Source organism: Lissotriton helveticus, chromosome 7 (genome assembly GCF_964261635.1).
Source record: "Lissotriton helveticus chromosome 7, aLisHel1.1, whole genome shotgun sequence".
Taxonomy (NCBI): Eukaryota; Metazoa; Chordata; class Amphibia; order Caudata; family Salamandridae; genus Lissotriton; species Lissotriton helveticus.
Genome location: NC_136068.1, coordinates 1,073,888,432 through 1,073,910,371, shown reverse-complemented (window position 1 = coordinate 1,073,910,371; position 21,940 = coordinate 1,073,888,432). Strand labels below are relative to the sequence as shown.

At 47.6% G+C, this 21,940-nt stretch overlaps 1 protein-coding gene across 2 annotated transcripts in view; it reads right to left on the bottom strand.

Annotated features, from left to right (window-relative positions):
- The window catches only part of CCDC40 (coiled-coil domain 40 molecular ruler complex subunit), an 808,572-nt gene that overhangs the window by 774,482 nt on the left and 12,150 nt on the right, over positions 1 to 21,940 (bottom strand). The gene's annotated exons all lie outside the window — the stretch shown is intronic.

Here is a 21,940-nt window from a genome sequence, read left to right as displayed (position 1 = left end):
TTTATGAGGGAGGACAGGAGGTTCACCTTCGAGTGCATATTAGTCTCCTCCTAAACAAGTTCCGTACTACAAGGTCACCACATTAAGATGAAAGGGGTTAAATAAATGCTCTAATGTGATGGCCATGTACTGTTTTCCCTCCAAAGTTCCGCCTGGGCTCATTATAAAGTGTTGCGAACCCACAATCAATACTGGCGAAGTTGGAGGAGCCTAGCTCGCGACCGAGATGGCCGCGCTTTAGCTCGGCTCCGTTCGCCCGCCTGTGTTTTTCACATTTATCCTGCATTTATCCTGCCCCGGGAAGCCCTCCTTGCTGTGTGGTACTACTACGACGCACTGCAGGCACTTACCACTTGTTCCGGTTGTCCTGGCTGCTGTGGGTCCGGTGCAGTGTCCCCGACCGTTCCCGGGATTCGAGAGCGGACTGGCCTGGTTCTTCGTCCCGGCTCCTGGGCCGGATGCAGCCTGCGGGCTTGCCCTTCGGGGCACGCTGGAGGTGATTGGAGGGCCGCTGTTCGTGTGAGCCGGAGGTTCCTGGCTGAGAGACTCCTGTGTGGCAGCAGCCTTGGATGGTGACGCTGCCCTTCATTATTGGGGTTCCTCGTGTGTTCGGCTTCCTCCCCCTTTGTTCTCCGGTCCGGCCATTTTGTTCTTTGCCGCCCGGACTCGGAGACTCGGAGATCGGGACTGGCGACATTGGGGGGCCGACGAATCCCCTTCTTCTGGTGGCCCCCCTTCCTGTCCGGGGTGTTCTTCTGCCTGTCGGCGGGACTTCATCTGCTTTACTGCCGCCCCGGCGGAGGTTGTTGGCCGCGCGGCCTGTTCGGGCTCTCAAGATGGCGACCAGCCCCATTTGTTTGGGCCGGGCCCAGACGAGCACTGGGGGCCCGCCACAAGGCCCGGGTGTCGGATACTGTGAATGTTTTCCTGCACTTAAGGGGATCCTGAACATCCTGCTATCCTGGCGGCTGTCGGTGGCCGCGCCACTCCTGGCTCTCGAGACGGTTCCTCACTGCGGGCCTCCCGGGCCCCCGCGACCGGATGAGGCATTGATATCGCGGGGTGTGGCTGGTACTCTCCTGGCGGACTCGGCCCCGGCTGCCGCCCCGGAGGCGCGCAACCTGCTGGCGCCTTCTCCTCCTGTGCTGCCTCCTCTGCCCTTGGCCCGGGAGCCGGATTTTGTTTTGCCGGACTTTCATGATTCTCCTGGTCCCTCTCAATCACCACTGCCCGATGACGTCTCCTGTGCCGGCCCGGATGGGTCGGCTTTTATGGATATATCCTTGGAACTGTGCCTGCATCGTTTGCTACATTCTGTGTATTTCCTGGATCTTCCGTGCTTTTCTTCCTGTGACTTTTTTGGACTGCCGTTGGACTCTCCTGCTGCCTGCCTTCTGTTCTTTCTGGCAGGGTCCTCGTTGGATCGGACCCTTACTGCTTTGGATAAAAAGGGTCAGGGCTGATGAAAACTGGCTCCTATATGCGGTGGTTCATGAACGGTTTGGATGATCTCTGTGTCCTGATATGGTTCTGTGTAACTGGTTAGTGCTCCTGGACTTTGGCCTGATACTCTTTGGCTTCCCGAGGACTTGGACCCTTAACCCGGGCGGGTGGATGGGTGCATTTACTCCTGTCTTTGGCCCTCCCCCATGTGTATGTTTGTATGTCTTTACTCCCTTCAATTCCTTCCCTCCCTTTCCCTCCCCCCCCTTTTTTGTCTTTTAATTCCAACTTTTCTTGCTCTACTAAATTTCGGGTTCAACTTAGGGCGACAGGCACGCTGCGGGGGGGTAGGCCGTAGCCTTCTGCAGGGGTGCAGGGTGGGCTTAGGGGTGGGTGGGGGGGGTCTGTTTGTGTTGGGGGATCTTTTTCCCCCCTTATTTTCCCTTTTTGTTCTATGGCTCTTGTGTATTCACTTTTTCGGGACTCTGTCACCTTGTATCTCCCCCGGGGGTTTTCTGTCCTTCTTCCGGTGTGTGGCTGATTGGGGTTTGCTGCCTATTCTGGTATTATGTTTCTGTTACATCGCATGCCGGTTTTATTGTCCTGTTTTTCCCCCTGAGGATGCATGGCCTGGCGGGTGTTCCTTCTGTTGTCTTTCTTCCCTCTTTCCCTTCCTCCTTTATGGAGGTGCCTTTTTCCGTTGGGGTGCGTATTGCATAGTCTTTGTGATGGGGCTTTTTGACCACGTCTGCTTTGTTCGGGTGGGGGCGGAGGTGAGTGAGCGCGATTGATTGTTGCCACTGTCGCTATTTGATGGTCTGATTCTGTTTTGTCCTTTGCTCGATTTGATTGTATGGCTTCATTTTCTTACGTTGTGTTTATAAAATGGCGGCTTGCCGCGGTCCCTCCCTTGTATTCTCATATACGGCCCGTTATTCTTTTGGTCCCCTCCCCGTGCTAGAAAACTTAACCTTTATTATCCTGCTCTTGCTGAACGCTCGATGGTTTTTCTTGTTTCACCAGTGCTCCTGATGTTATATCCTGTGCAGATCTTCCTTTTGTATGCTGGTTCTTTGACCATTCTGTTTCTGGCCAGCCCGTGGGGTTGTAGGCCAGTATTTGTGAGCTTTCATTGTCAATAAAGGTTTTCAAAAAAAAAAAAAAATAAAAAAAAAAAAAAATACTGGCGAAGTTCACTTCTGATAATGATAACTCACCTTTAGAATTCTTCTGAGTCAGGTAAGTATGCACCCTGGATCGTCTGACAGACTAAGGGAGGGTGGCACATTCCAAGAGAGGGTTATGCCATTTGGAGTGTTTCCATTCAGACACATCAATAAATAAAGCCACTATTGTGGGCTCACAAGGAGCCTGGGAGAAGAATACTTTCCAATGCATCAGCCATAGTCAAAAGGAATAGAGAAGAATCCAGGTGACTAGGTCTCATCCTTGGTTTGTTACACTTAGTTCGGAATGAATAAACAGATGTCTACCCTTGTCTGTATGCCCCAGGGTCACTCAATAAACTAACCAAATTGACAGCCAATTGGTACCAATGATTGCTCTTTTCTGAACCAAGATTTTAGTTGGGCATTTCTGTATGCTTACACCACCTCAGAGTTCTCTTAACTGCCCTTGGTGTGCCACATTAATGCTATACATGAATTCGTCTCAATGGTACTCTTAATTCTGGAAACTATATTAACAATTCACTGAAGCCTTCCTACCATGCCCCCCACCACCAGCACCTGAGAATCCTCATCAACAATTTAAATTAAAATCTTAGCCATTATTACAAAATGTTATATGCCTTAGTAGCCATGGTAAGGGCATGTCTTACAGAGACAGGTGTTCAAGAAGTTTGTTTGTTTCTAGAAAAGCCAAGAATTGGTATTATTGCTGGGTAAAGCACCGCTGTGCTTCAGCAATGTACAGCCCACTCTACAGAATGTTTAAGTCAATAATGAACAATTTCGGGTTTTTGATTCCGTTAATAAACTGTCAAATTCGATACCGAAATATGAACAGCACAGTGTTTCAACAAAGAGTTCAACAATTTATCATGTTTGTGATCTGTAAAAGACAATAGGTTAGGTATCAAAAAAGTATCAGGGAGGGGGCGTGGCTAGCAGCATGGTGGAGTAGGACGTGCCTCGGCTCGGCTCCCGGCTTACTGCACGAATCAGTCGTTAAAACAGCCCTAAAAACTTCCAAAACCCCATGAAACTGAAGCCAGTGAGACTCCACCGATCTGGCAGCCTGATCGGAGGTGTCCTGCCGAAATACGAGGCCATTCGGCGCTGGCAGGGGAAAGCGAGAGGCGGCGACGAACCCGCGACAAGATGGCGACCGGACCCGCTCTGTCATCCTGAGCGGAGCACTGCCCGGCTTTGGGGTCGCGCAGCCGGCGGCCCCTCTTTCTCGGCGGATCCGGTGATTCGACTTGGTTGGAGGTGAGGCAGACGGCGGGTCCGCCTACGAGCGGAGGCTGCGGAGAGGCGATCAGAGCTGGAGGGTCCCTGCCGGGCCAGAGCGAGAACTGGTCGGAGGCTCGCCAAGAGCCCAGGGCCCGGGGCCGCGACGAACGGCGGCAGAGAAGAGCGCCGAGGCGGAGGGACCGCGGAAGACGGAGATCCGGGTAAGGAGGGGGGTCGCCGTGCCCTGGGGCCCGTGAATCTTGGTGCTCCCCCCCCCCTCTCCCGCCTACACCCTGAGACTGGGCCGTTAATTGTGGAGAATCCGACGTGGCTGGATGGTCGGACCTGCAGCCGCCCTCTGCCCTCCCGCCTGGCCTACTGAAGCAACTGTGAGCCGGGGGTGGCCTCAAACATTGCTGACGAAGGCCTGGGACCTGTGTTGCCGCCGTGTGAGGGAGAGCTGAGACGCGCGGGGGAGCGCCGCGACCGGGCTCTGGTCGGGCCGACGCCGTCCCTCCCGCGACAGCGGACCACATGGAGACCCCCCTACGTGAGGCGAGGGTGTGTGCACTGTGGGCGCCCACTGCAAGTGTCGCTCATTGGAGGGATATGTCGGGGGAGCTGCCTCTTTTCAACACTCAATAGTGGGGGACCCCGATACAGCCGGAGACACTACATGTCAGGGGAAGCGATACCCGCCTCAACAGACAACCGTGGGTGAGACCCTGGGAGGCTCCCTTCTCGCATCCCCCATCCACTACTGCCCACTCCAGCCGGTCGGTCCGTGGTGAACGGATCCTACTGAACCGGGGTGCACGGACTTGGGTGTGATTACTCCCCCCCCCCCCCTTGCCACATACACCGACCCTCGGGCAGCGGGGAGGGGATACTGCTCAGGCCCGGGGCCCGACATGGGGGAAAAGGGACCCTGCCCAGAGGTCAGCCAGACAGGAAACCATTGACAGCTACGCTACGGCACGATCTCAGAGGGAGATGGCCCCGGCACCGCCTGGCACAAGTACAGACACGTCCATCATTATGGAGGCAATACAGGCCTCAAGGGAAGATATCCAGAACTCTAGAATGGCACTGGAGACAAAAATAGGCGAGGTGGGTTCTGAGGTCCTCGTGTGACGCCAGGACTTAAGGAATCTAACGGAGAGAGTGACTGCCACTGAGACCAGAATCAGCGAGACGGAAGATCTCCCTAATTGCACTAAAGAAAGATATGGCTGAGCTACCGGCTTCCCACAAGCAGCTGCTGTGGAGAGTCGATGATGCTGAAAATAGAGCGAGACGAAACAACCTTCGCTTCGTGGGTTTTAGAGAAGGTATTGAGAAGACCGACGCTGCAGCGTTTCTCCGAGACTGGTTAACAGCGACATTCCCACAGGCCAACTTCTCGAACTGCTTTATCATAGAAAGGGCACACAGGGTCCTGCTGATGAAACCCCCAGAGGGAGCGAGGCCTCGGTCGATCATTGCCCGTTTCCTCAACTTTGCTGATAGAGACCTCATCCTGAAAGAGGCAAGGAAAAAAGGGGAACTTAGTCTGGAAAATGCAAACATCATGATCTTCCCGGATTATAGCCAGGACGTGCAGAAACAGCGCCGTTCATTTGACTCAGTTAAAGCAAAACTGCGGGAAATGCACATATCCTACATGTTACTCTTTCCGGCGAAGCTAAAGGTCCTATATAAATGCCGGTCACTTTTCTTCAGTCGTCCGGAAGAGGCCTGGGAGTGGTTGGAGGAAAGACCGATGCTCCGAAGAGCGGAGGATGAGGGCCGTAGGGTCAGATTCGAAATGGCGGCAGCCAACTTCCGGAGAAGGCCGCCCACGACACAACGGTCCCACATCCCTAGGATGAAACGCCATACACTCTCCCCACTGAATTTGGAACGCATGGCATCGGCCAGAGGAGAACGAGACCGAACCGGAACCACGGAGGTGAACACGACGCTGGGTAACAGATTCAACGGACTGGACAACCGCATTGACGACGAGATGGCCGTTGTGGCTAGTGCACGTTCGTCAGATTTTGAGGACTTAACAGATAACTCCCTGCACCCCCTGGTCGAGGCGATCCGAGAGATGGAACATGGGGCTGCTGGAGGAGTGGAGAACGGCGGTCTGGACTCCCAAGATTCACACTCGTGAGGAAGTTTAGTCTTTGTATCCGGAACTGCAGTAAGCCACTGCCGGAGACACGCAAGCTACAATCACCACTTTTTGAATTTTGTTTGACACTATTGATCTCAGCCTGACTAGGGGCTGCCTCTAGCGGCCTACGAGACGGTAGTACTCGTCCAGTCACTAGTTGGACAATTAAACTGGTGGCGGCCTAGCCTGGGGCCCTAGTGTCCTTCAAGTTGGGGTGGTTGGTGGAAGGGCGATAGACCTTTACCGCCCAAAAGTCTCGTGCTTTCTTGGTTACAAGTATGGGATGGCTGGGGGGAGAAGGTGGGGAGGTGGGGGATGGGAAAGTTTGGACACTTTGTTGGGGGGGACGCGGGGGGGAAGTGAGGGGGAAGCAGTTGATTGTTTACAGTCGTGTTAATTGTTGCAACATTCTCCGCTCATACACCAGGGAACACCCACGTTATCACGTTAACACATCAGTATGGCAGGTACATTAGATATACAAACGAATGACGTTTCCAAACTTAGCGCACTGTCCTGGAATATGAATAGTCTTGGTAACAAGATTAAGAGGGGACTAGTGAACGCATACATTAAAAGAATAGGACCAGATGTAATTTTCTTACAAGAAACGCACCTCAAGGGGTCCAATTGCTCATTCATTGCTAGGGGACGATACAAAGTGTTGGCCCACGCGGGATACACTACTGATTCCAGGGGGGTGGCTATCATCCTGAAGACCGCGTCCCCGTTGTGCATCACACGCACATGGGTGGACCCACAGGGAACGTGCGTTGGAGTACAAGGGAAATGGCGTAGACGCACATACACACTAGTGTCAGTATATGCCCCCCCTAAACTACAGGCGAATGCACTCAAGACGTTAGCAAACATACTCCTAGAATCGGCTGACACCATTCAATTAGTAGGCGGGGACTTCAACGACGTCATGGATAAGATGCTGGATCGCTCAGGGTCGCCGCCCGCTAAGATTGCCCAGACACCCCTGGCCCAGATGATCTCCACAATTGGTTTAACTGATGTTTGGCGGTGGCTACACCCGGGGAAACTTACGTACTCCTTTTACTCGGCCCCCAATAAGGTTTTCTCGCGTCTGGACTATATATTTATGTCCAGGCAAGACTTGACCACGGACTCGACCGCAGATTATAGGGCTAGAGGTGTCTCAGACCACTCGCCTCTACTAGTTACTGTAGGTCACAGACGCAACAGTGCGGGGGCTAGCTGGCGCTTGGATGCCTGGGAACTCAAAAACCCAATGATACTGAAGGGGGTATGGGCGGATGCGCGAGTTTTTCTGGCTGAAAACGAAGGAACGGTTGCCTCAGGAGTAACCCTATGGGAAGCTCTGAAACCGGTCATGAGGGACAGGATAATGAGTAGAATTGGTGAAGAGAGGGAAGAACTTCAGGAAGAGGTGGCAGGGACGGAACTAACTTTTATAGACCTGGAGAGAGAATACCTATGTGACAAATCCCCTAACACCCTGAGAAAACTAGTAGATGCACAACGCCACTACAGGGACCTAGTGACGGACGAAGCTAAGACGCAGAACCTGGCCACCCTTCATCGCCTGTATGACGTTGGGGATAAATCGGGCAGACTCCTAGCACGGCTTAGTAGGAAGGAGAGGGCAGCGCGATGGGTAGAACAAGTTACGGGTGTAGACGGTAGCCTTGCCTGCACAGACGCACACATCGCTGGGGCCTTCGCTGACCACTATGAGAGTTTTTATACTGCCAGGGACCTAGGCTCGACTAATGATGCCCTCCGATATATGAGCCAGATTGAAGTACCGTCCCTAGACCCTGACGCAGTTAAGGCCCTTGAAGCCGACATCTCGATAGAGGATGTTTCTTTAGCGATTAGCAGACTGAGGCCGGGAAAAGCCCCGGGACCCAATGGTTTCCTGGCGGAATTCTTTAAATGTACGACAGACATCCTGGCTCCATACTTGCGGAACCTTTTTCTAGGTGCCTACCAAGAGGAGAGGCTCCCCGCTGACCTCTCCGCGACAATAATTGTTCCAATTTACAAAGAGGGTAAACCACGAGAGGACTGCTCATCATATAGACCTATATCCCTCCTGAATACCGAGGTGAAACTCCTTGCGACAGTCCTGTCGACCCGGCTACGGTCGGTAATACCGGACCTGATACACCTTGACCAAACCGGTTTCCTCCCAGACAGAGCCACAAAATTCAATCTCAGACGTACGCACAATTGGCTACATGAGGTACGTGACAGGGAGGCACCGCACTGGTTCCTCTCCCTGGATGCAGAAAAGGCCTTTGATGCGGTCCACTGGCCATTTCTGCAAGGGGTGCTAGAAAAATTTGGCTTTGGCACCAAATTCCGAGCCTGAGTGCACCTCCTTTACACTGCACCACGAGCCAGGGTAAGAGTGAACGGGAGTCTATCCCGGGAATTTCCGATTCAGAGGGGGACCCGACAGGGATGCCCTCTATCGCCCCTTCTCTTCACACTTACCATTGAAATCATGGCGGCCAGGGTCAGACAAAACTCGACTATTAGTGGATTCAGAATAACAGAAGTAGATACGGTACAGGAGAAGCTGTCCCTGTATGCGGACGACGTCCTTATATACATCACTGACCCAGAGACGACCATCCCGGAGCTCTTCAGGGAGCTGGAAAAATATGGTGCCCTTTCCGGTTACACAATTAACTGGCATAAATCGATCCTGTATGACCCGGGGGGAGGGGATCGTTGGACGACGCTACCCCAACAATTAATAACTACTACAGAGGGCTTCCAATACCTAGTGATCTACCTTACCCTGGATAAGGCACTCTCCCTTCAGAAAAATGTAGATATGGTCTCAATCAACTCAACCGCGGACATGGAAAGATGGCGACGCCTGCCACTCACACTCCTAGGGCGAGCAGCTTTATATAAAATGATTATCCTTCCCAAATACTTGTACGCCCTACAAAATGAATATTGTTCCCTCCCAGACACAGTGATACACAGGATCCATTCGGATCTTCGGGCATTTCTTTGGCTAGGCAAACAACCTAGGATAGCGCTATCCACGCTTCAGAGGCACCAGTATAGTGGCGGAATCTCCCTCCCAAATATAGAGGCCTATTATTGGGCGGAACACCTGATCCCGATTAATGAGTGGCTACACCTCCCGGCCGATCATCCCACCTATGCCCTAGAAAAACATACACTATCCACACACAACCTGTTACACTACTTATATGGAGGGTCTGCACGACACAAACTGCTACCGGCTACCCTTACGACATTACACGCCTGGAATGAAGCCATGAAGCGCACGGGTTGGGACAAGACCCCCACTCACCAGACACCACTTTGGCATTGTACATGGCTGCCTGAGCTACACAAACTACAAGGTTTCAAACGATGGGATGATATTGGTATCTCCACCATCGGGGATGTTATAGCTAAGGGTGAATTGAAGTCCTTCCAGAACATGAGAACTGAATATGGGCTGCAAAACTCACAGATATTCAAGTACACCCAGTTCCGCCATGCATGGAAAGCGCAACAACTGCAACTGGTAGGGATGTCGGAGTATGCTCCACTGGAGGGGCGGCTTCTGCAAGAGCAAATTCAGGGGAAAGCAGTCTCGCTTACATACAAAACACTAACCAACAATATGCTGGGGGACCTTGCGAAGCTCAGGGCTACATGGGAGAATGAAGTAGGAACGCTGGAAGATCTAGACTGGGAGTTGGTGTTAATGCACCCCCGTGAAGTAGCGATAAAATCAAGGCTGCGCCTTATTCAATATAATATACTACATAGGACATACTATGACAGAGTACGGCTACATAAAATGGGGAAAATCGAGAGGGACAGGTGTCTTAGATGCCACGAGGCTGAGGGTGGTTTTTATCATACACTATGGACCTGCACAGTGATCCAACTATACTGGTCAAATGTTTTCTCAGAATTGCGGGAGATCCTGGAAGCCCCACTGACGCAAGAGCCAAAGCTGGCTTTACTGGGAATGTCCAATGATGTAGATTTGGCACGCCCACTTATAATTTTCCTGGTGCTAGCCCTGGTAGTGGCCAAAAGGGACATTGCGAGAAGGTGGGGGTCCCCGACTCCTCCCGATCTAGAGGAATGGAGGCGAGGTCTAGACCTCTACATGGCGGCTAAGAGGGTAACTTACAAATCCAGGGGGTGCCCTAGGAAGTTTCGAAAAATCTGGTCTAAGTGGAGACATTATCATGGACTGGATGGAGGACTGGGGAAGGGTTGAGCATACCGGAGTGTTACTGGTTCATATGGGGGAGGGCGGGCGGAGATGGGAGAGGGAATGGAGAGGTGGAATCTTGATGTACGGTCCGCTTTTACGAATCTGTGATGTGCTGCTTATCAACAGAATGGTTTTCAGGGGGTGGATGTGGACCTAGAGGGAGAAATCATGCTGAATACATGACTGTAATGTTTAGTTGTATACAAAAAGCAAATAGAAATGTTTTTTAAAAAAGTATCAGGGAGGGTTTGACTGACGAGTTAAAAAAAAATTAAACGGCCTTGCATGGGAAAACGGGGAAAGTCCGTTTTTTGAAAAAAAGAATTTATTCGCAACAGTCAATTGTGGTGAATAGTTATAAGTAAAACAGGTCCTTTAAAAAATATGAGATGTTAAGGCGTGCAGTGAAAAAATAAACACAAGAAAATAAAAGCTTCCAATAACGAATAGGTCCAACTATCAAATGAGACAAAATCGATGCCAGATTTAATCAGCAGCACAAATCAAAAGATTTGGCAACAATGATGGGTACCAAAGAACTGCAACGGCGGAGTGAGACAGGAAGCCAATGCAAACTAGTTACATTAATATTAAAAAATGAAATGTAGAGGAAAAAGATAAAGAAGTTAAAAGAAAAAATTGTAAAGAACAAGAGATTTATGAAATCTCTACAAAGGTATACATTTAAGCAATAAATATATTATATATGATTTCTGGAGATATGGTTTGATAACAACAAGAAAAGAGATATTAAGGGTGACACTACGGAAGGCACGGAATACTGTTCAATTGATATTCGAGCGGTAAGAATAATTATTCTAACAGAGAGTGCAGGCATGGGTCCCTTAATTGCTATGGCTGCTCAGATGAAGAAATACTAGCTGGATCTCATCAGTCTGTAGAAAATCTCGTTTTAGCGTCTAAACTTACTCCCTACAGCAATAGTCCTGTCAAAGTATACCAGTATTATACTGAACTCAACCTAGTAGATGTATAAGGATTCTGCTGAACGCCTCTGAAAGTTTTGTTACTGTCTGTACTGAAAGTGTGCTTTGTACAAGAACATTTTAACAACGGGATTGGATATATTTCGTCCCAATTTATTAACAAAACATAACCCAATGATAATGAATATTTAGATATAGAAGAAGTATATAAGGGGGAAAAAATCAACAACTTTATGCAGTGTATATATACTTCGCCAAAGCTTTGACAACTACTAAAAGCTGCTGCGGAAGCAACAGAATTGGGGAAACCCTTACTCTTCTCTCATTGAGCCACATGTTAACACTTGGGTGCAGGTACTTTCCGCTTCTCATGTTGGCCTCACAAAAACAAATGAATACCGAAAACCACTTCAGAGAAAGGAGTCCCTTCATCCCTCTATTTTTTCATCAATCCTCAATCATATGAGGATTGTAAACACGATTTACATGTTGAGGAACGCAAAAGAATTAATTACACACTAGGTATTGCAACCGGGTCTTAAAGAAGTTGCTATCTGCGACCTCGCAGCCCCATGAGACGTTTGTAAAGCAGACGACAGCATCAAAACACAGTCTTTTAGATGTACGTTCTCCTTTTGAAAGCCATGCCATACCAAAAAGGAAGGTCTTCAGTGAAAAACCTGGAAGGCCATGTGTGGAGTCCCCATCACTGAGAAACAATGGCTGGAAGTTTGGAGAGGCTTACATCGGAGCATCCTGAGTGTGGCACACAGGAAAGCACAGTATAAACTACTACTTAACTGGTACAGACATCTAGCTAAATTGCATAGTTACTACCCAAAGGTTGATACGAAATGATGGAGGGGGTGTGACACGCTCAGGAATGAAAGACACATTTGGTGGAAATATCCTTGTAATAGGCTATTATGGTCCGAAGCACTTAAGAAAATATTGGCCGATCCGTTACCCCGAGATATTGCAATAGACGAGACCACCTTCTCTGAGCTACCAAAATAGCGCAGATAAGGCTATACTTTGAAACTACCTAGGAGCGGGAAAACAACAATCACATTTCTTTGAGGAAAAGGCTGACACTACGCCCCCCCCTTAATGCCCCCCTTTCTATACACATTGGTATGCTAGATTGTGGAAACTCCTATCAATTGAAAAATGGATTGGACGTAGGTGGAACATGTGTGAAATCCAGTTGTCTCCTATTTGTCAAAGGAAACTGTGTCTCTTACATACACACCTAAACTGAAAAACTTAAAATTACAGTTTGAACATGACTGAATATGATACATCATTGGGCGATGCTCCTCGTTGGGCCGGAGCTGCAGTGCCCAACGGGTCCCCTGAAGGGTAGCTTTGGCAGAGATTTTTTTTGAGGCTGCCTTACAAATGAATGCAAGTGAGGAGGGTTGTGACGTGGGGTGTAATGTGCAAGGTTAAAACTGGTAAGGGAGTTTCCTAGCGCAAAGCTTTATTGACATGATTACACTTCCAGAGATAAAAGAGTAGCCAACAAGTGTGAGGACAGATAAGGTGGTCACCCCTCAGTAAATATGGCACATTTACTGAGTGGTGACCACCATTAGGTCTGACTAATGAGACAGTAAGCGTAGTTCTCTGATCTCCGCCAAAGCGACACTTTTTTTTAAAACTTTATTTTCCATTTTCGTCGTACAAAGGAAATACATATATATGTTCGTACATCATTTCGTGGTCATAGATTGTCGCATCATTCCAAGATAGCATCTTGTTCTTTACACAAATATATTCAACCAGTTACCAAGTAATAGGGATCAATTGCAATACTAACAGTACATCTTGTAAGGGTCCCTCTGAGTCTACCTCCCCCACATTTATAATAACAAAAATCAACAACAAAAGCACTCCTCTTCCCAGAAATCAACACGTATCACAGCGAGATTCACTGACTTTTATTCATAGAAACCTGACACATGTGGATGTGGGATCACCCCACTCCCTCAGGAGTTATGCAACGCTCTAGTTGGGTGTCAGATTCCTGTCGAAGTTTCTCGACATATGACTTGTAAGGTCCCCAGATGTCTTTGGGGCGAGATGTACTGGGCATCAGACAGGCTTAGAGCTCACTGTTTACATTGCAATAGGCAAGACTGTGTAACCAACCCTGAACATTTGGGGCAGTTTCCGCCAGAGCGACCCTTAGGGGGACCCGGTGGGCATTGCAGCGCCGGGCCAACAAGGAGCATCACCCAATGATGAAGCATGACATCCTCAAGGTTGTGTGTGAGGGCAACATAAACCAATCAATCAATCAATCAATCATATCATTTGTAAAGCCCACTACTCACCCGTGAGGGTCTCAAGGTGCTGGGGTGGGGAATGCTGCTACTGCTCGAAAAGATAGGTCTTGAGAAGTTTTCTGAAGGTCATTATGTCTTGGGTCTGCCGTAGGTGGATAGGGAGGGTGTTCCAGGTCTTGGCGGCGAGGTGGGAGAACGATCTGCCACCGAATGTCACTCTTCCGAAGCGGGGGACTGTGGCCGGCGGAGCGGAGCTGGCGGGTGGAGGTGTAGAAGCTGAGTCGTCTGTTGAGGTACGTTGGTCCGGTGTTGTTGAGTGCCTTGTGGGCGTGGATGAGGAGCTCGAAGGTTATCCTCTTGTTGACCGGGAGCCAGTGCAGGTCTCTCAGGTGGGGTGGGATGTGGCTGCGGTGAGGGATTACGAGGACCAGGCGTGCAGAGGCGTTCTGGATGCGTGGGAGCCGTCTCAGGAGTTTGGCCGAGGCTCCTGCGTAGAGGGCGTGTCCGTAGTCCAACCTACTGCTGACGAGGGCCTGGGTGACCGTTCTTCTCGTTTCAGTGGGGATCCACTTGTAAACGGTCTTATTGACTGCCCTCTCCCAATAGCCAAACAGAGGCACCCTCTGCACTTTGGGAACCCATGCCTCACTTCCTCTCTAGTTTTACCAAGGAACACTAGCCCTACTATTGAACTTTGCCATTTCTTCTAGGAGCATGGGCTTCTGGACCTCTTGAACCAGCTCCCTGATCCCCTTGAACCTTTTTCCTCTCTGTAGGGGTTTTCATTTGAAACGTAGGATACAAGACCACCAGATATGGGGGCCTTGTGCCACCTAGAAAAAGAACGATTGCTGATTAGAAGGACCCTACCTGTTCGCTGCTTTGTAAGCAGAATCTTTGGGATAACTGTGGCTGTGAAAACAATGGCATTCAAAGGTGCATAATGGGTTGGGTGGAAGGAGGGCAGGAAACCAGAGAAAGTAAAAGACGAACTATGGAAAAGACTTCTAACAATTTAATGAAGTGTCTCCTATCAAGCATTGTGGCTGGAGTCACACTTATGATATGAATGGTAGCAAGCATAGCGTCAGTTCAGAAGAATGTGCTTTACAATGACACAAGAATATCCTTTACAAGCAATGTTGGGCATGTAAATTTGTTACAGTGAGAACATTGTGTATGCCCTTAAAACAAACATAGCTGCAGCCCTTTCAAGATAGAGCCTGACTCAGTAAAAGGCTAGAAAAATCGGTTGGCTAAATGTGGGCCTGTGGATAATAAGGTAGAGGTAAGTTGTCACCAGATTCTCCGAGCCTACAAAACCTAAATGAATAGGGTAGCAGCCGCTCTTGGTTGGGGGAGATTGTTGTTCTCAGAGGGAGTGGATGAGGTAGATGTGAGAAGTGTAGAAAGAGAGCATGTTGTGTCTAGGTGAACAAGGAACAAGAGTTTTGTTAAAAGGGAAAATTTGGAATGAGACAAAACGGTGTCTTAGAAAGTAATGGCTTCAGAGGTTGAAGAGTCGTTTTGAGCTAAAAATAAAATGAAAAGAACATTGAAATCTTGGTCAATAGGTGGAAATGGTATGATTGCAAACAAGAAGAGAAATGTGGTAATGGTTTTTACGCAAAACTAAAGCAAGCATTTATTTTTAGGAATGCATAGAGGTGCAAAAATGAAAAGTTGCCTGGGCAAACATAACTGGCAATAAGAAGCTCAATATGTAAATGCAGCCCAACTTTGAGTGGCTACCACAATTTGAAAATCTTGTAGATCAAAGGTACTATGCACATTTAAAGACCAATTTAGCCACAGCATGATTGGGGTGGTTAAAATAGTGGGTTGGGTACGAGCCAAGATTAATCAGTTACTATTTGTGAATTATAGATAACCCTAGGTCATTAGGTGAATTAGAATTGGGACAGGCTTTTATTCAATGCTCCTCTCAATGGAAAAAAAAGACTCACACCAAGAAGTAGGAAATAATCACAGGGCTCCACAAACCTATTCAAGGACTACAGGCAAAGCATAATTTAGTAGACAATTGGCATGATCAGGGCCTACAGGTAGCTGCATTTACATATACACATAGAATAAGCAAGAACAGACTATGTTTGCACTACTAAAAGCCTGAAGTGCACCTTTTCTGATATACTTTCGGCTGTAATTTCAGATGACCACCCAATCATAATGAAATGCATTATATAAACACACAATCTCTATGGACCACCTCCTAAGGCCTGGCATCTGAATAATACAATTCTGGTGGATGAAGTACAGCAACTGGAACTCAGACAAAATACCAATGAGAATTTCAAGTAAATATAAAGACACGTTTATAAGAAGTTGTTTTGGATGCTGGTAAAGCATGCCTTAGGGGGTGGGTAACCTCCTATGCGATCAGGTCTAAACAACAAAAGGGTTCTGAAAAACATTGGAGCTGGAGAATGTGCCTGCTAAATTGCCAGATGAAGGCTTATCCAGAATGTAGAGACTGAATTTGGAAAAAAGGATATAGTCTAATAGGATCTATCCCAAAAATATGAGAAAATAGTAAAATTGTGAAACTTAGCTTAGCAAATGCTTAGAAAAAGTTAACAAAGTAGGATATTTGAGGAAGTTCATCCCCATACTGAGGAATGATACACAGAACCCAAATCTACAGCAGAAGTGTATTACTAAGGCGTTTATGAAGTTCGAACAAAAACTATTGTTAGAGCCTACACTATCTGATATCGAGGAAGCAATATTATCTTTCCTGAGCAGGTAAACATTTGGAGAAGATGTGATATCAAAGAGGTACCTATATTTAGTCAGAGTAAACCACATATAGTGGAGCTATTTAATCAAATCCTGGAGGACTTTCATTAAATACTAGGAGAGTCATGCCTTTCATCTTATTATTGTCTTTAAAAAATAAAGAAAGGTCAGGAGTACATTGCATCCTAAATTTAGACTATAACATTGTTCAGTAGGAATAATAAAATCCTCATGAACATTACGGTAACGAGAACGTATGTGGTTAGATTAAAAAAAGACATATCCCAAGAAAAGCCACAAGAGTGCTAGCAGCTTAGACACAATGCCTTTTGGAATCAATAGACTTTTAGAGCTCACAATACTAGTTTTGTTTTTAGGTACAGAACAGACATTCGACATGATGAATCGGGATTGTCTTTATCAAACTTTGAGCAGCGTGGAATTTCCCACATAGTTCAGGAGACTGATTACAGAGATCTGTCGAGTAGTCACTGTAAACTTTTTATGGAATGATTAGCACAATCAATTTCAATGAAGAATCAGATAGATGGCATGCTTGGATTGGATGATGCCCCAACATATATTGTATGTGGGTGATGATGTCCCATTCCTCAAAACATAGGGAGGGAAAATATGCACAATCATGACTATGACAGATGATCTATAAACAGCTATAAAATCAACATCTCAAAAAACAAGATTTTATTTTAACGTGCAAAGATCTAAGTGCTGTAACAGGCAGAATAGGTACAGTACTTCCCCACAATAAAAGATGAAGTCAAAACGTCAGTGGAAAAAAAACATCATTTTAGGAACTCCTACATAAAACCTTTGTTGGGAAAAATGCAGACCTGATTTTCATAGGCCATATCAATGGGATAAAAACTATGAATTTTCTACAATACTTATTTCTTTTCGTAGAACTTCCATGTGCATTGCAAAAATATAATCTTAAATAAAACTTCATATGATTTTGTTATTATTTGGGCAGTGATGAGTTCTGCTTTAAATTATTTTGTGGAGGCAGACCCTAATTTTGAGAAATATTTAATTTCACTGGCAATATGATATTTATGGAAATTGGTTTCACCTATTGAGGAGGACAGATTCAGAAACGTGATGGTTAATGGCTATCCATGGAAAGCCAGGTCCCAAATGGATTTCTATATACATTTAGATAGACTGAAGAAAGTGCTTCAGTTTCATATTCAGTTTAGATATTACATTTGGAGAGAGGGTTCGTGGATTTCAAAGTGATGGTGGACCCTCAAGAAGACTCCTGTTTCCAAAATAGTAACTTTGCACATGTAAATTAGGCCACATGCCCGGAGTTCACTGGGTTCAAACATGTAAGCCTACTATTTGTAGTAAATTTACACTTGTAAATGATGATAACCTAAAAGAGTAAAATTACTACAAAGTGGAAGAGTTAATTTACATGTGTAGATTTACTCACCTGTAAGATTACCTTTGTGAATAGCCCCCAAATTATGTATGTCTGGCAGGGCTTTCATCATCTCCTTTGAATCCCACTTTATCCATTTCCTATTTTTGGACACCATTAGATTAATTCCAATGTTGGGCACCTTTTTAGCATATAAAAAGCACTCTCTTCAAAATACTATCTGACTCATCTCAAACCTCTTTGTTCTACTCTTTCCAATGCACTGCCCTATTTCTCACCCTATACCTCTATCAATATATCCATTAACTCCACTCTCATCCATCTCAAACCCCATAACACTACTATGATCCCAAAAATAACCGTTTCGAGACTCTTCCCTACTACACCCCTTCTTGCATCAACTCATACCTCTTTTTTACTATTCAGGTCTGCCAAAACAAGCCTTTCTAGACTCTCCCTCTGACTCTTCCCCCTCCACCTCCCATTACTCATCCCAAGCCTCTTCCTACTACTATGAGCTCCAAAACAAACAAACAAAATATAAAAAATTTAAAAAAAATCTAAATCCTTCCCTTCTATCCCTTGACTATAATTTTCGAACCAAATAACAGATTAACATATCCACCACTTAAATCAATTTCATATTTCACAATACTAATCCTTTATGGGTTAAGGAGTAGCATGCTACTCACCGAAAACGCACTTCAAGACCTCATCAGGGGTAGCAAGACCTATTTAAATGCAAACCTTTTTACCTCTTCTACCCTTTCAATATCCATCTCAATCCAAATAACTGACTAACATATCCACCACTCAAATTAATTTCATATTTCACTAAACTAATCCACCACTATCACTGTATGAGTTGTAGAGTAGCTAGCTACTCGCCGAAAAAGCACTTAAACACCCCATCATGGGTAGCAAGCGCTATATAAATGTAAACATTTTTCCCTTCTCTATCCCTCCACTATCCTTCTCAATCCAAATAACTGACTAAGATATCCACCACTCAAATTACTTTCATGTTTTCACTATACTAATTCACCACTAATCCTTTTGGGTTCCAAAGTAGCGTGCTACTCACCGAAAAAGCGATTCACGCCCCATCAAGGATATCAAGCGCTATATAAATGCAAATCATTTACCCTCTTCTATCCCTCCACTATCCGTCTCAATCAACATAACTGACTAACATATCCAACGCTCAAATTACTTTCATATTTTTACTATACTAATTTACCACTAATCCTTTGTAGGCTCCAGAGTAGCGTACTACTTGCCGAAAAAGAGCTTCAACGCCTCATCAGGGGTAGTAGGCGCTATATAAATGCAATTACAATACAATACAAAATATCTAATATATTGATAAACCATATCTACTCCCAAAGAAACTTTGATAGAAAACAAATGCCTTCAACATTCAATAAGCAATCTATGGTATTATAATATTTCGAAAGAATCAAAAAGTCAATACATATAGAAAAGGTATTTTTGGGAAATATAAGCAAACAAATTCCATAACTACATTTTTTGTTTCAATTACTAGGTGAACACATAGCATTTAACTTACAAATTTGAAATGATAAACAATGATGGTGGGACTGTAGTTCTAAATGAACTTGTTAGAAAGCTGTGTATTATATTTATTTAGGGGAAAGGCACTGTTTTATTTTTCCAAAACTACTATGTCCCGAATCCTTCACAGATAAAGAAGCAATGAAGTCATTACGGACCCGGCGGATTTGGCGGTTAGTTTTGCTCGTTACTACGCAGAGCAATATGCGCCGCAGGAATGCCTCCCGGCTGATGCGGTTGATAAATTTATTGTCGACCTCCCCCCTCGGATGATCTCCGTTGAGACGCGAGCGGCATTAGACCTCCCCCTTACGGCGGAGGAGTTGGGGGACGCGCTGGGGCAGCTCAATGCAGGGAAGGCGCCCGGGCCGAGTGGCTTCCCGTGTGAGTTCTATAAGAAGTTCCATCTCCAACTAGGGTCCCACTACAGAACTGTGCTGGAGGCAGCGCGGGGGCAGGGACAGCTGCCAGCGGACTGGCGCCATGCGGAGGTAGTGGTTTTTCAGAAGCCGGGCAGGCCCCCCGACCGACATGACTCATATCGTCCTATCTCATTGCTCAATGTTGAGGCCAAGCTGCTGGCTAAGGCACTGGCGAACCGTCTCCTCCCCCACGTGGCCGATCTGGTGCACCCAGATCAGGCTGGCTTTATGCCGCGGAGGTCGACACGGCACTATATACGACGAGCACAGACGGCTATAGATGCAATGGGGGCCACTGGAGAGCGGGCGGCCCTGCTCTTAGCAGGCCTTTGAGTCGGTGAGTTGGACATATCTGTTCGCGCTCCTACCCCATCTCAATTTAGGTCCGGTGTTTATTTCATATGTCCGGTTACTGTATACTGACATTACGGCGTCTGTGCGTGTCTCGGGTGCGGTGTCAGAGAGATTTCCCATCAGCAGGGGGACCCGTCAGGGATTCCCACTGTCTCCATATTTATTTGCACTGGATATGGAGCCCCTGGCCTCCTGGGTGCGCATCGACGCTCAACTACGAGGCTTCGTGTGGAATGCGGGACTTACTGATAGGATCGCGCTCTACGCGGGCGACGTCCTCTTTTTTCTTACGAATTTAGATAGATCAGGCCCCAGAGTGTTGGAAATCATGCGTGTCTTTGGTGAGGTGTCGGGCCTCTATCTTAACCCGCATAAGTCCACTCTATGGGTGCTAGGGGATGGGTCGAGCGCGGGCTCGTGGGCGTCGGACTTGCGAATAGGGGGTATAACGTATCTTGGAGTGTTCATGTCCGAGTCCGCAGTGACCTCGTGGGAGCGGAATGTGCTGCCGGTTTGGGAGAGGGTCCAAACGGATATTAAAACGTGGTCTCGGATGCCTCTTACCATCTATGGACGGTCTACGATTTTTAAAATGGTCGCACTTCCGCGCCTGCTCTATCAGTTACAGAACCATCCGCACCCGATAGCACCTCAGTGGTTCCGGCAGGTCAATTCTATCCTAGGCCGCTTCTTGTGGGCCGGGGGTGCTGCCAGAGTAGCGCTGCGTACGTGCTTCATATCCACATATTGTGGTGGTCTTGCTACGTCAGATTTGCTATCTTATTATCAGGCCTCCCACTTGCTAGTGTTAAATGAGTGGTGGTACGGGGATGGAGGGGACCCGGCGTATGCTTTGGAGCGCTCGCTCATGGGAGACAACACGGTACACACCATCTTGTACTCGGCTGGACTCCGGAGGCGGTTACCGTGTGCCACGCGAGTGGTTTTTACGGTTTGGAGGCAGGTGCTGCGTCGCATTTGCTGGTGGGGTCGGTTGACGGCGGAGACCTCGTTGTGGCATAACGGACGACTCCCCGCGCTGGCCTCGCTGCCGGGCTTTAGCGGATGGGATTCAATCGGGATCTCATCGCTTGGAGACGTTATGTCCGGTGTAACCCTTAAATCATTCCAGGAGTTGAGAGACGAGTTCCACATGCCCAAGACCCAATTTTTTAGGTATCTACAGTTCTGTCACGCGCTCGCCCCTAGCATCGGCGGCTTGGAGACGCTGCCGGAGTCCAGCCCTGTAGAAGCGAAGATATTCATGGGGGACCTCGGAGATAAAAAGGTGTCCCGTATCTATCAAATGCTAGTGACTCACTGCTCCTCCTCCCTGCTATCGTTAAAGGGTGCCTGGGAAGGGGATGTCGGTCCCCTGGATGAGGACGATTGGAGAGAAGCACTGGAGTCCCCGCGTGGGACCGCTATTGCGGTACGACTCCGACTGATCCAATTCAAATACTTACATAGAGTTTACTATACACGGGAGCGACTGTGGAGGGCGGGTCTGATTGGGTCCCCGCAGTTCCTACGCTGTGGAGCCGAGAGAGGTATCCTGCTGCATATTGTTTGGTCGTGTGCTGCTCTGACTAGGTTCTGGAATGGTGTGTGGAGCTGTCTGTCGGAGGTGCTTGGCTGGTATCTTCCCCGTATCCCTCGCTTGGGCCTTCTACACGTGTTGGAGGGTGTGGGCGGTAATGCTTACAAGCGTCACCTTTTGTTCTTGGGCTTGGTGGTGGCCAAACGGGACCTGGCACGGGCATGGAAGAATGAACGCGCTCCCCCCCTGAATGCGTGGAAGGCTGGACTGGACTATTTTATGGGGTTGGAGCGCCCGGTGTTTGAGGCCAGAGGATGCCCTCGGAAACATTACAGAATCTGGAAGCGTTGGGCTGAGTATAGGG